Source organism: Centrocercus urophasianus, unplaced genomic scaffold (genome assembly GCF_019232065.1).
Source record: "Centrocercus urophasianus isolate 14NV4802_14NV808 unplaced genomic scaffold, USGS_Curo_1.0 seq_14, whole genome shotgun sequence".
NCBI lineage: Eukaryota > Metazoa > Chordata > Aves > Galliformes > Phasianidae > Centrocercus > Centrocercus urophasianus.
Genome location: NW_024884586.1, coordinates 24,515,241 through 24,529,073, shown reverse-complemented (window position 1 = coordinate 24,529,073; position 13,833 = coordinate 24,515,241). Strand labels below are relative to the sequence as shown.

At 39.0% G+C, this 13,833-nt stretch overlaps 1 protein-coding gene across 5 annotated transcripts in view; it reads right to left on the bottom strand.

Annotated features, from left to right (window-relative positions):
* The window catches only part of MEIS2 (Meis homeobox 2), a 167,858-nt gene that overhangs the window by 119,304 nt on the left and 34,721 nt on the right, over positions 1-13,833 (bottom strand). The window lies entirely within an intron of this gene.

Here is a 13,833-nt window from a genome sequence, read left to right as displayed (position 1 = left end):
TTAATATTTGAACTAATAACTTTAAAAAAAGGAAAGAAACAAGATCCGACTTGTGGCATAATCAAATGCAAAATAAATGAAGAATACTGGGACAGCGCTGAGACTTTATAGATTGCTGTGTTTTCCTTACACATCATTAGCCCGGAGCCACACGAAAGAGGAAAACAGAGAAGTGGAGAGTTTATGCTCCCTGCTGGTGTTTAAGAAGCCGAGGTCCTGGAAGGACATCTGGGAATTGTGCTGAGACGGTGGTTTTTGTAATTTAAGAATAGACATTCATTAGCAGTAAATGCCATAAATCCCATGCTAAGTAAAAACCTTGTCCAAGAAAGCCTAAAACAATAAACTCTGTGCTCAATGTAGCCTGAGCTAGACGCTCCATAGCTTCCTGAGGAATGCTATAGATTCACGAACTAATTCCTACAGCCCTGTCTAGCTCTGCAGTGATACTAAATGAAACACATTGCAGCTACGCAGAGTCCATTTGCTTTAAAAGTTGCATTTCAGCTCCATCTTCTCTCCTGTGCCAGATCACCCTTCTTCCACCACCTCCCCTGTGAAAAACCCACCCTCTCGGACCAGGGAGACTGAAAAAGCCACAGCAAAGAGCTGGCAGATTAATTTTATTGACATTTCCATTTTCACTGCAATGTGATACCCTCCATCACATGGAAGAGATGACCCTCACTATTTACAGACTGACAGGCCACTTCATTACAACCACCCAGCCCCAAGGCAGAGCAGCTCCTTTCCATCTGCCCAAACACCAGAGCAAGACCCCAAAGTCACCGCTCTTTCTCATGCTTCTTTTCTCTTCTGTTTGTTTCCATTAAAGACAGAAAAAAGGAGAGTCAGATCACAGCAAACCAATCAAAGAAAACACAGAAGCCCTATGTACTGTAACCAAATGCTCATTTTTTGTATGATGCTAGCTATTTACAAAGTGCTCCTTTTCGTTGCCCACCCCCCATACTCCACCCCAGACCTCTCTATCACAGATGAGCACACACACGTGCACGCACACACACACACACACACACACACTTACTTTCCACTATGCCAAGGAACTGCTGCAAGGCAAATTCTCACAAACACTAATGGCTTCTGACTGCTCCTTGGCAACCCCAGCATTTTAACCTGGGTGGATATGCTCTCCAAAATACAGACACTGGAGCTATCTCATCAGCTGTTCATGTGACACAGATGGAGAGTGGCTATTAGGAGCCAGGCAATGGGCCTTGGGGATCTGAGGTGCTGTACTGTAGCCTCAGGCAATTTTGAAAAGCAGTACCCGGAGATGGGGGGGGAAAAATCTGCACTGAAAGTGCAAGTTTGAAGTCAGTCAGTCCGTTTGTCTATCTGTCGTACGGATAAAGATATCTTTGTCTCTGTATGTAAAAGCTATGTGTGTATGCATAGGATGCATGTAGCTATAAAACTTGCTTTCTGCTCCATCCTTTCTCACCATAGAAGCACTTGTTCACACTATGAACAGACAAATTCCCGTTTATCCTTACACACACACTCTCTGCTTTGTGGGTATCCTCAGCAGGAGTCACCTACATGCTAAATCAGTGTTTAGACCTTTTGGAGAGGTTGTTAATATCCTAGTTTTAAAAGCTAATAGCAGCCCAGGAGATGAAAGTTCAGCTAAAGCTTCCATTGGCTTCCTAGCTTAATCAGTAGTTAAAATGGTAAGAGACAGCGCTTCCTTAATCTGCTCCATAACCTCATGAAAGGATATTCAAATATCATACCTCCAAATTACCTCAGCAGATGAATACACACTGCAAGATTTGTTGCTCCTGGTAAACTACAGGCCCAATCCTGTTAAGCTGTATTGTCATATCTTTAATAGCACTACAACTGCTCACATTACTGGCTGTTTCTTGTTGCAAAAAATCATACAAGTAGCCCTTCACAGATGCTTCCAAGATAGAATGATTTAATTCTCAGATATGGAGGGCCTGATCCTAGTTTGCCTTATACAAATAAAATAGGAATTATTTTAAATGAAGAAAAAAATTATCAACAGTGGAATAAAATTGGCGGATATGAACGTCACTCTACTGCACATTGGATTCAGCATGTTTTAATTGCTGTGTGAATGAAGCCAATTTTAAATCATTTTAAACATCATTAGAAGTGGCAGTGCTTCTATAAACTGTTCACATCTTGATTTGGACTGTACCTAGCAAGAAGAGCAGAGACAGGTCCTAATATGCACGGAAATAGCAATTATACAAGCATAGTTAACCCAGTGTTGCAGTGGAGAAATTAAGTCTAGATTTTGGCCCTCTGGCCTTTCTTTCACAACACAGCAAAAACACAGAGGGTAACCTTCTGCTTCTCACACTATTCGTTCATTTATTCTTATGCAAAGAGTACAAGTGATTTCCAAACCTTATATTTAGGTTAGGAGAGTGGAAAATTTTTAAGTGGCACTCTCTTTATGGATATGTCAATGACTACACAGGATTCAAGTCAGGAGAGACTCAGGCACATTACCAAGCTTGTTTCAGATCCTGTGATGTATAGTAGTCTCAGCAACCTCTAAGAAAGGTTGAGTGAGTATCACAGAAATCACTGTCATAGGAGTTGAAAGGGACCGTTGGACATCACTGAGTCCAGCTCCCCTGCTAAAGCAGGTTTCCTACACTAGGTCACACAGGTAGATGTTCAAGTATACAAGAAACATTGCAAATTGACCCACACAGGATTTCTTACAAATGTTCTCTTCCAGGGGAAGGGCTTGTGGAGGAGGCTAGAGATGCAAAACTTCTTTCACACAGCAGGAAATTAGGCTTCCACACTAGACACTTTTAGCATGTGCTGAGAACTTCTTCCCACAGGATAAATCGTTTTGCTTTGAAAGCAAAACAGACTACTATTTATTTAAAACAGACTGTGTAAGTAGAGGAGGGTTTCCATCGCACTATAATTTCAAATTGATCTTGTTGCAAACTGACTGCCCTGGGCAGACAACTTGCTGATTCCAATATTCACACAGCTAAGAACACAATGGGAGACAGTGTCCATTCCTACAGAAGACCTCTCCTCAGTATTAATCTTGGTCCTTATGCTCTTCACAGAGCAATGACCCAGGGAAACAAGACGTCAGAACTGCTTAAAAGATGCTCATCAAGTCTTTCCATCATCTTTTGATTATCTGCTAACATGATAGATAAGAGGTTATCTATCTAAGCAAAAAAGGAGAACTGAAAAGGATACCCTAGTGATGCGAAAGGACAAAAGTCCGGTTAACAACCCTGATTCAAATTTCAGAAATAGTTCCCATTACCATCATAACAAGCAGAGCAGCAAGAAAAGCGATTTCTAGAAAGATACACTTCAGAACTCAGTGTCTGAGTTTCTTCCTCAGAGTTCCCTTATGGCTTTACGGTTTGTCATGGTAAAGGAAAAGAGATAAGAGAAGGGATCTAACAAGGACAAAAAAAGGCACTTCACCATTTCACTAAAAATAGTGCAACAAAATGAAAGCCATATTAAAGGACTCTGAAAACTACTCCATAATTGTTTTGCCTAGCATTTTGACAGATACGAATTTGCAGGTATTAATGCAAAACAAAGGGGAGATTCTGCATGCATCCTTATATTCAGAATTTGCAATTATTTGTACATTTAATGTGTCCATCTGGAGACATAAGTATTCAAAACCATTATTAACAAATATGTTCAGCTTATTACTGAGATCAACACCATCACAAGAGAAAAATCTTAAAAAAAAAAAAAATACATGATTAATTACCATTGTCAAAAAAAAAAAAAAAAGAGCTAGCAATAGAGAACTGTTTGAATACGTTTTGAGGATGTGACAGTCTGTGCTGTTGGGAGGGGTAACAGAGTGAAAACTTTAATTTCAGAATCCAAGAACCTTCAGGAGGACTCCTTACCTCCATTTCATCCTATTAAAATCATCAGGCTTTTAGCCTCACAGCTTCAGCAGTTCATAGCTCTTAATATAAATTGTTGCTTCTACTGTATTTTCTTTTCTCCTCAACTGAATGACCAATGTTCACGACAGTTGTCTTAGTCTCTCACACCCTCAGAAGCAACAGATCAGAGATTTGCCATCATACCAGTACTCTGACAGTAAAGCGGAAGCTGTTTACAATAGCTTGACTACAGGTGGGACAGAGCCATGGGACAGAGCCATTGCAAGCTGTGTAGGCAAGTCAGAGGCATGCCAGTTTTACCTGCATACTCAACTGCCACTTGTCACATCAAGGAATGGGATGTCCTCAGGTAAGCTGCTGTAGCCAGCCTCCTGCAATCACTCCCCTCTGCGTATCTGAGACATCAGACACATCTGATGGTGCACTGTCAGATGAAGTTTTGAGGGAGCATTTTGGAGAGTAAGAGATATTGGATGCTCTTGTACTGAAAGCAGCAGGAAGATTTCATACAGATGGCACCACCATTTCTCTGACTACAGATGTTATCCTTTAGCCCTTCTAGCAGCTGGGAGGAAATAAAGGGTTGCTCTTCTCTCTGCTGTTCTTTTGGAAGATCCTGAATACAAAGCCATACAAAACCTTTGGGCTAATAACATAAAGATGTACTTATACAAATTTCACACAATCCAGATGTTAATGACAACTATAAATTCAAATGGAAAGGAAACAAAAATAACTCAGGCTACTATTAGACCTTACCTACAAAGGAGTTCTGCTTGATCTAACCATATTTTAGCAACGCTGTCTCAGTCAGGAAAAAGTCTCCATTACCATCTGGAAATATGTGCTAAAGCCTTAAAGAGTTGCATGGTATTTGGTATCTAACATGTATTTAAAACAAAAGACAGAAAAAAACCCTATTTATTTTCTGTGTCTGGAGAAGCACCTTTCTATGTTCATCAATTTATCTCATTTTTAAATAGGCATTTACAAATAGTTAATTATTTTCTTAAGAGTAGCAATGACATTCCAGATACACTATTTTTATATCTGTACATGCAGTAAAATTGGTGACTCAAATCTTTAGAAATTATTTGCAGAGCAGTGATGTTTCACATTTATCCTCTCATTGCCTTCCTGTCCAAGAACTAAGAGAAAAGGCTAGATTTTGAGCCCTCAGTTGTTGGATGTCTAAAGCTTATGCTTATTTGTGAAGTGAACTGAGAATTCTCGTTGCTTATATCTGAAAGCCAACATATTATTCCACCTTTTTTTACAGAAAAAAACTAACAAACGTTGGTTTAAATTTTAAGCCCTTTTATATAGCCAGTGGATTTGTGTTTTGTGCATTGTAATTCAACATTTTTTCACATCAGGTGAAAAAAGTGTTCCAAGGCAGACAAGGGGAACAGCAAAGCAACCTGCTAATTACAGATCTCTCTTACGTTCCTGCTGTGCTAAACTGTCCGGACATGTTGAAGTGAAATTTTTCTGCGATTTTCAAGTGACTAGTTCATGGCCCACTGCCGTGGAGTGCAGGAGAAGGGATGAAATGCTTTAGTTTACATGCAACATTTACTAACTGTGTGGGTTTTCCGACATTAAAGCGGGGACAGTGACCCATGCCACCTTTTTCACACTCAAAAGAGCACTGAAAAAACAGTCTTCATAGGCTTACCTCAGGCTTCCCTGGCCCTTAACACCCTCCCCCCAGGGTAGGAGCAGAAAGAGAAAAAAGAAGGGATTTTATGCTCCTTTCTCTTCAACTTTTCAGGCGGTATAAGCAGCATTTAGCAAATTCAGCCTCCAAATGGCTCCAAATGCTCTGAGCTGCAGGGGCTCATCCTTTGTTAGCCTCCCTCTATTTACACAGGATTTACGCAGGCTCTCCACTGAAGAGACCACATGTTTCTGACAGAAAGCACTTCCATTCACACTGCATCAGGCAACAGGATTGTAACCGCTGCAGCTTCACGCTGACCTGAGATTAGGGATTTCAGCAACATTGAGATGGTAACAATCTGCTAACTAACGAAAATTATCCATGGAGAACTCTGCTGCTTTCGCCAGTTAAAACGGCCATGGCCAGATAGATTAGGTTACTTAAAAGAACAATTAAGAACTAGCTACTGTCGGGAATATGCATGTCCATCTACAAATAACATATGCACACACACACATAAATATCGGAAGAAAAAAAAAAATCAGACTGCGGCTTGGATTAAAACAATTTCACCCACTGGCTGAAGACATAAAGTGTAAAAACAGACAGATGGACACATATGTAAATGTGGCTGCATTTGTTTCTGTAGAGCTGGCAAGTTAGTAATAACAGTATAGTTTAATAATTTATTTTCCACGCTATTTTCACACTGGTTAACTGGGCAGTGGCAACATGCACGTGGAACCTCAGGAACAGGATAGCTCCTCCAGCCTGACTGCCACGGGAGCAAACAAACCAGGCAGGAGACCTTCCCTGGGCCTAACTGCAGGGGCTCAGTTCTGGCACCTGACGTCTGTCTGTAGATCTTTTAAATTTCTTTATTTTCTTTACTCAGTTTGGACAGTCAGGATTTAAGCACTGAAATTTTTTTCCCAGATTCATTATTTTGTTAGTGTTTTTCAAAATAGGGAATATACACGCACAATACAGTGCACTGAACATTGCTAGCTGGAGCTTGTGTTTTTTTTGCTCAATAGCCTTTAATGGAGTAAAAGAAAATTAGATGGGAACATGGGGGTAGAAAGGACCACACAGATCCAGTTTTTGATGAGGTTCATTTTGCCATTTTAATTCAGGGAATTATTGTACTTCTGCAGCAAAGGAAAAAACAATTTACTTTAGCAACAGTAACTCAAACATGCATCCGATAAGCACATAAAAAGTACATGGTATATTCTGTAGTTCTCCATAGTATATCATAATAAAGCTCTTCTGGGCACTCAATGATTCATTTTTAGTGATCTCCCAAATGCCCTTATCCACAGTTAACACTCAGATTTTATTAAGGAAGAAAGCAGGGACAAATGTCCACTTAAGTCCCAGCTCTCAAATTCAACTCTGCTTGCACTGCAGTACCTAAAAGCTAAAGCTTTTTTAATGTTCAGTTCACTCCCCTGTGTGGCATTTCTGCTAACACAGAGTTCACAATCTTTCAGCCCCAAACACAGAAGGCTGCTATCTTCAAGTCATCCAAGGAATGTGCCAGATACTATCATCAGCCCTGCAATACAAAGAACCAGAAAGAGGCAGAGACCAAAAGGAGACCGTACTGATCAGGTTACTGAAGTCCAGAAAGTCTTTCCCAGCATGGTAAATGTTAAGTTCTGCACCAGCAAATGTTACAATTAAGATTCTTGTAGTTTGAGGAAATGCTAGCTTGAGAAGCCAAAGGTACATCCATCTGAAGATGTACTTTTTTGTACGTTCATCCTGATCTCACACCCCTCATGCTGGCATATAACTGCCGTCAAGCACTTTGTTCTGTTCAAGCAAAATTATCATTAATGTCAGTGGCAGTTTTGCCTGAGTAAGGAGTGCAAGACCAGATCCTTGTCTTGTTCAAACAGAATTGCAAGCACTGCACTTCCAGAAGAGACCTACTCATTAAAACTTGTGGTTTATGCTGATTTATGATGCTCTTCTGTTTAAAAGCGAAACTCGCTTTGTACCTCACAAAAAGGAAAACATTCAATGCACTTGTTTCTACAGGGCTTTAACTTCATTTATCCCTCACCTCCCAGCACAAGTTGTGAAATTTACACACAGTTTTTGGCACCTGAGCTGAAGGAAAGCATCATTAAATTAGGCTTAAGTATTTTGCTTGCTCCAGTAATTACTCTGCAATGTGAACGTAAATAGCTGCTTTTCTGTTTAAATTTTTCATCATACTAAACACTGTCACAGAAAATTTTCTTGTACTGCAGTCTAAATGCTGTTCTTTCCCAATAATTTTTCTACATATATTTAGAGAAATATTTTTAGCATTCTTGTAGTAATTCTGTTAAGAATACCAGCTGCAGACTCTGGTCACAGCTGAGACAACAATAACAAGTCATTAAAGAAATCTAGAGACAAAAAACCTTCTTTTTTTCTGCCTAAAGCACATCTTCTTTAAGAGTCCATTTTTTTCTTTTGTTTTTCAAATCTATCCCCACTGAAGCAGAAGGGATATTTTTTCTAATTTCAATCTACTGTATCAGTGTTAGTAAGTACTAAACAGCTACACTTGATTTTAAGCATCATTCCTTCTCCTGTTATTTGTTATTCTGTCATTTTTGTCATTAGAATAATAATTTCAAATATGGGCCAAATAACTAAGTTTAATTAAAATTCTACCTGCACTTGAAGTTAACTAATTAAGTTCAATATCTCATCAATATTTAACCTTTAACATTTTGCAGTTGTTGTTTATATTTAACAGTAACAGAATACGGAAAATTTTAAAGTAGATGATTGCTAACATCCTGTACCGTTCTTCCTCATTAAAAAATTAGTGTGGTTCTTGAGGAATAAAAATTTCCTTCCATTTTGTAAGTAGCACTTAGAGCATTTCATTTTCCAAATGGCTGTTACATGAACTGTGAGGTATTTGGATGTCATATTGTTCCATTAAGAGGACCTGCAGTTGGACACTGCAGCTTGTATAGAAGACATCCCTTAAACTGGTGTCCACTAACACAGCCAGGGTCTGTGTACTGTGCATGTTTAAAACTTCCTTTTCCAGGATTATTTAGCTATAACCAGTGCCAGCCTGAACCATGACATGCAAGTATATATATTCACAGCAATTCTTCGCTTCCAAAACAAGTTATAACTAGAAATGTAACAGACATTTATTCCTGAGAGACACTAACTTAAAAGCTTCAGTTATTAATGAGGACATTTGTTAGGCCACAAGTTCAAATGCACATTAGTCTATGGGAAGATTTATAGGAAAAGAAAAAAAGAAAAAAAGAAAAAAAGAAAAAAAAAACATGGCTGATTATTAAAAAAAAAAAAATGTTTGGACAGAATACATCAAAATGAACCATGAAAGATATTCTAACAAATATATTCTGACAAAATGTATACAAAGTTGTAAATTACATAAAACACAAATAATGAGCGCTATCTTGATATGCATTCACAAACACCTGAGCAGCATCAAAAAAAGATGCTTGCTGTGAATGCATAGTCCAGAAAATGTAACAATACGAAACAACTCCAAACTTGGCGAATCTTACATACCATATGAGCTCCAACACCTATGCACAGTAGGGTGGATTAACTCGCTGGGTGCTGTGGACATATATATGCACCTCCTCCTAAAGTGTTCATTTGGCTGGCAGTCTGGAAAATGCCAGAATGTGAAGGGTTACGTTGGAACAGTGACAGTCTGCTTTTGTAGGTTTAAGTTAAACCCCATACTTAAAATATAATGTGGTTTTTAGGTATTTGGAGACATATTGTTTATAAGTAGTATGATATTTTGTACAAGCCCAATGAAGGGCTTGATCCAATGATTGCTGCAGCTGGTGAGTAATGTCCCAGCTGACAACTCAGTGCTTTGGTTCTGCCCACGTTTACTTTCAGTGAAAATCTTTTCAGGGTTCTTGTCCTGCAAATTGTCTTTATAATATCAGAAAGACTTACAAGCAACTTACTTTCTCTTATCTTAGAGTTTTATGGGATTGTTCTGTGATGATACAATTTAAAAAAAAAAAAAAAGCAAGGGATCAAGAAGAGAAGGCCACGGCCTTCTCTGCTCTCTGCGCATAGCCTATCCTGTAGGATGGCTTAGGCCTTCTTTAAGTAAGCAAAAAAAACCTGATAGAGCAAAATTTTGTAGAAACACAGAGAAAAGCTTTTGACAGAGTTTTCCAGGAAATGGATTAACAAAATAGGGTAGCAGAAAAATAGCAAAACTTAAAAGTAGATGACTTGTTCTAACATTATTTACCTAGAGGTTCACAGCACAAAACTGAAAAGCACACACGCCCCTGTCCCCAAACACCTGAAGTTTTGTTTTTCTATTCATTAGCCTGTATTTTGATTTCATGTTCTTCACCACAACAGAAAGCATTTCCAAAGACTAATATATAGTACCTACAAAATACTCCTAGACTGCCTTTTTCCCCTGAGTTCTTCCTGGGAAGAACCCGACATACTGGACTCCAGAGAACCCCGTATCACACCAGAAGAGATGGGACTGGCTGTATGAACGGATTCCAAACAACAAACAAAAAAACCTGGAGAATTATAAGACTTCTATTCCAGATGCAGGTTCAGATGGGTTCAGTTGAGTTTCCCCTTGGACAGGCCATTCAGCCAGCCCATTAGAGAACTGACACATACACCATAAGATCAAATCTAAGCCCCCACCAATCAAGCAGCAGTCCAGGCTAAATGTGCTGAGACAGCACATTTCCAGATCTTCATCACACTAGGCAGGGGAGTCATTCTTCTCAGTGCTAAAGTCGCTGAATGCACTCTTGAGGAGATAAAGAAAAATTAAGAACTGGCTGACTTTGCACCATTTGAGTGAGGTATTCACTGCTGACCCAGAACAAGGAATTGTCATGTTCTGACAATGGTTAGGGATCGCTGTAGATACAGCCATCTCTGATCTTTACAGCAAGGCTGTACACAAGAACAGTTTCTCAGTTGGTTTGCGGTATCAAGATGAAAACTACGGTGCTTAAACGCATTATGTTCTGGAATAAACTTCACACAGACTCTCTCCTTCTCCCCTTCCTTTGAAAACCTACGTGAAATGATGCCAATGAGAGAGCTTAAAAAAAGGCAAATAGGATTCTGTAAGTTAAGATTTGCCTCAAAGATATTAACCTCCCTTTGTTATTTCTACTTGTGTTTTACTATCTGTTTTACTTTCTATTTTACTACTAAATCATCTTTTAAAATTTAAGAGATTCATGCAGCAGGCTGAGGACTGAGATGCTAATAGTGTTGGAGCATTATCCAACACACAAAATTCTCTTTTCAGTTAACAAAGACGTGTCTTTCAGCAAACTTTTAAGGATAAGGATTTTCAAAAGTTCTTAAATGAGTAACATACAAAATTCCTTTAGATAGCAATTTGTGGTGGCTCTTAGATAAGTGAATGCTACATATTGCTGCTTTTAGAGACAAATATGTCAACATGCTCATGCTCTCATTTAAGCAACTACATTTTTTCAAATTTGAGTTTGGACATTTTTTTTACTAATTCTTGTTCATCTCAATAGACATATCTTAAAAAGTTAAAATGCCACAATATGTGCTTCCTTTCCATCCTTAAGCACTCAAGTAGAATGCAGTTTCTTGGACAGAAGTACATGTGATCAAAATAGATATACAAGGACACTTCTTTTCTCTTTCAACTGAACAGCTCTATTTTCATATATGTTACTAGGAGCAGAAGCAGATCTTAGTGTTGCAACTTCAGTAAAGAAGCCACACAGGTTTTTGTATCTGTGGCTGATCAAAAGCCCAAGTATTAATAGCACTGTCATCCTGTGCTTATTCATATCCAAATCCTGTGGCATAAATGGGAATTTGTTCTGAGAGACTCTGTTAAAAAATGGCATTTGGCCTTTCCCATTCCTACCTCAATGACATAAATGCTCTTTGGAGCCTCCTCTTCACCTGCTGCCAGTGTAGATGACACACCAAAAGCCAGCCAGGTCTCTGAGAGACAAGGACTGGTGTGTACCACTGCAGTGAGCACACTTACATAATCACTCACCCTGCATGTTTTAGTGCAGATAACTTCCCCCTTGGAGGAGAAAATTATCACATGAAATGCAGATCTAGAGCAATTTCTATGAAATAAGAAATACCAACATCCATAATTCATTTGCAAATCATTAATGAGGCCCATTTTTCAACACCATTTATTTCTTACCAAATTGAATCATCTGGACAAAGAGAAGAAAAGAGAAGCTAAATCAAGCAGATGAGCACACCATTCCCTTCTCCTCAACCAGCGCTTCTTTCAGAAACCCATGACTGCTTTTACCTCTTGTGATATGGTTCAACAAATAACATGGGCCCAGGCCCTAGCCTGTGGTGGTTCATAGATTGTACTTCCTTAGTTGTACCACCCCATCTATTACTGTGGAATTAGTTGACAATGCTACTAGTTGTATCAGAAAAATAAACTAATTGGTCCCCGAGGACAGCTAGGTGCTTTGGAAGTCTTAAAAAAAAAATTTAAAAATCTCCCATAGCGATTTCTCAGCCTTCCTATACTGTATCCAGCACATTGGGACTTCTAAATTACATACCATAATTGACATCAAATATCTGTCCCATCAGTGAATATCTTTATTAGCATCAAAATCACTCACAACTAGTGTTCCTCAACGTTATTAAACAGAACTTGTTCTAGGTGTTGCCTTACTAATTAGTCAGGATGAGCCCGAGGAAGAAAATCTGGGTCATGTTAAATTAATTGGAATGAGCATGAAAATTAGCAGAGCAAACTGCATCAATTTTCTATAGAGAGCCTTTCTTCATGTTGAGAATAAAAATGGATATTATGAGGCATTAACCAAACTGCCTTCTGTGACTGCCAAGAGGTGTGTTACAGTAGCCCAAAAATATCATGCTCACAGATTTTCAGAAGTTAATGAGACATTTCCAGGAATGGTAAATACATGGTATTAAAATGGGTGTGCCTCTTATGGGAAAATGCCAAGTCATTTCATGTTTATTCAGGCATAACAAGCTCCTCAAAATGAGCATAATTTAAGAGGTGAATAGTGCAAAGAGGGCTAACATTCAACTAATTTTCCTTAAGAAAGAAAAGATTAAATTGAACAAAAAATGAATTAAGAGGTTTACAAATCAACAAGTCAACCATCAGATTGCAGCCTCTGCTCAGTATATTCTCATCAGCCCCTGCCATGAAGTTTTCAAAAAATGTCCCGAAGGCAGGGAACAAAGCGAGCAGAACTGATTACAGCCACACTCACCGCCTTGCTGTCTAAACTCTGTTTGGCTTCCTAATGAGCTCACTAAAAACCTAATTCATCTCCCATAACCCTTCTCAGCCCTCCTTGAAATTCACCATTATGGAAATTACAGATGAAACATTTACAGGCTGTGTTCAAATTACTGCTTCTTCAACAGGCAGGTCTCTGACCCTCACAATGAACACAATAGAGGTATGTCCGGCATGAAACCACTCAAGCCGCAGCCTATAGAATAAAGAGGCTCAGGAAGGTTAAGACTTTTTCTCATGGTGACAATGATTTCCGCATTAATGCTTTCAGTTCCATGAATATGGGAATTTTGTGGGTTTGACAGTATATCAAATACAAATTGTAATTCAGAAGGGGAGAAATGAGTTGTACTGATGACAAATAGCTGAAATAGGCTAATGTGAATTCCCAGCCTGTTCATGAGGAAACTCCCTCAGTTCCTCATTACATGGAGTCAAAATGATCCTCACGGCACCTAGCCTGTAACTGGAAGATTACTGAATTGATGGATCCTTAGTTTAAAATGCAGCTGTTTTATTCTGCTTTAGTAATTAATTCTTTTTCCAATACCATATTGATTAAGCGTAGACCCTGATAAAGTTCAAACTGAGAAGAATCTCTAGTGGCTTCCTTACTTGCTCAGGAGACTCAATGAAAACTTCCTACAATTCCACCTGCCTCCTCAGAGTGCTGATCCAATGAACAGAACAGTTTTTTTCTCATAAATTAGTAAGGCCATGTGGAGCTGTATTAGCTGATTGTTGCTTTTGTCTCTCTACTTGCTGACTTGCTTTTCACTTTTGCTGTCCTTTGTGCTGTCACACACAAAGTCGGAGTGCAGCTGCCATTGTGAACCCAAACCAAGGTAAAGAACAATTCGTACAAACTACATTTTTCCCCCGCTTCATACAGCTGCAACTCCCTGAGCAGTGCTGCACTCAATAAGGCC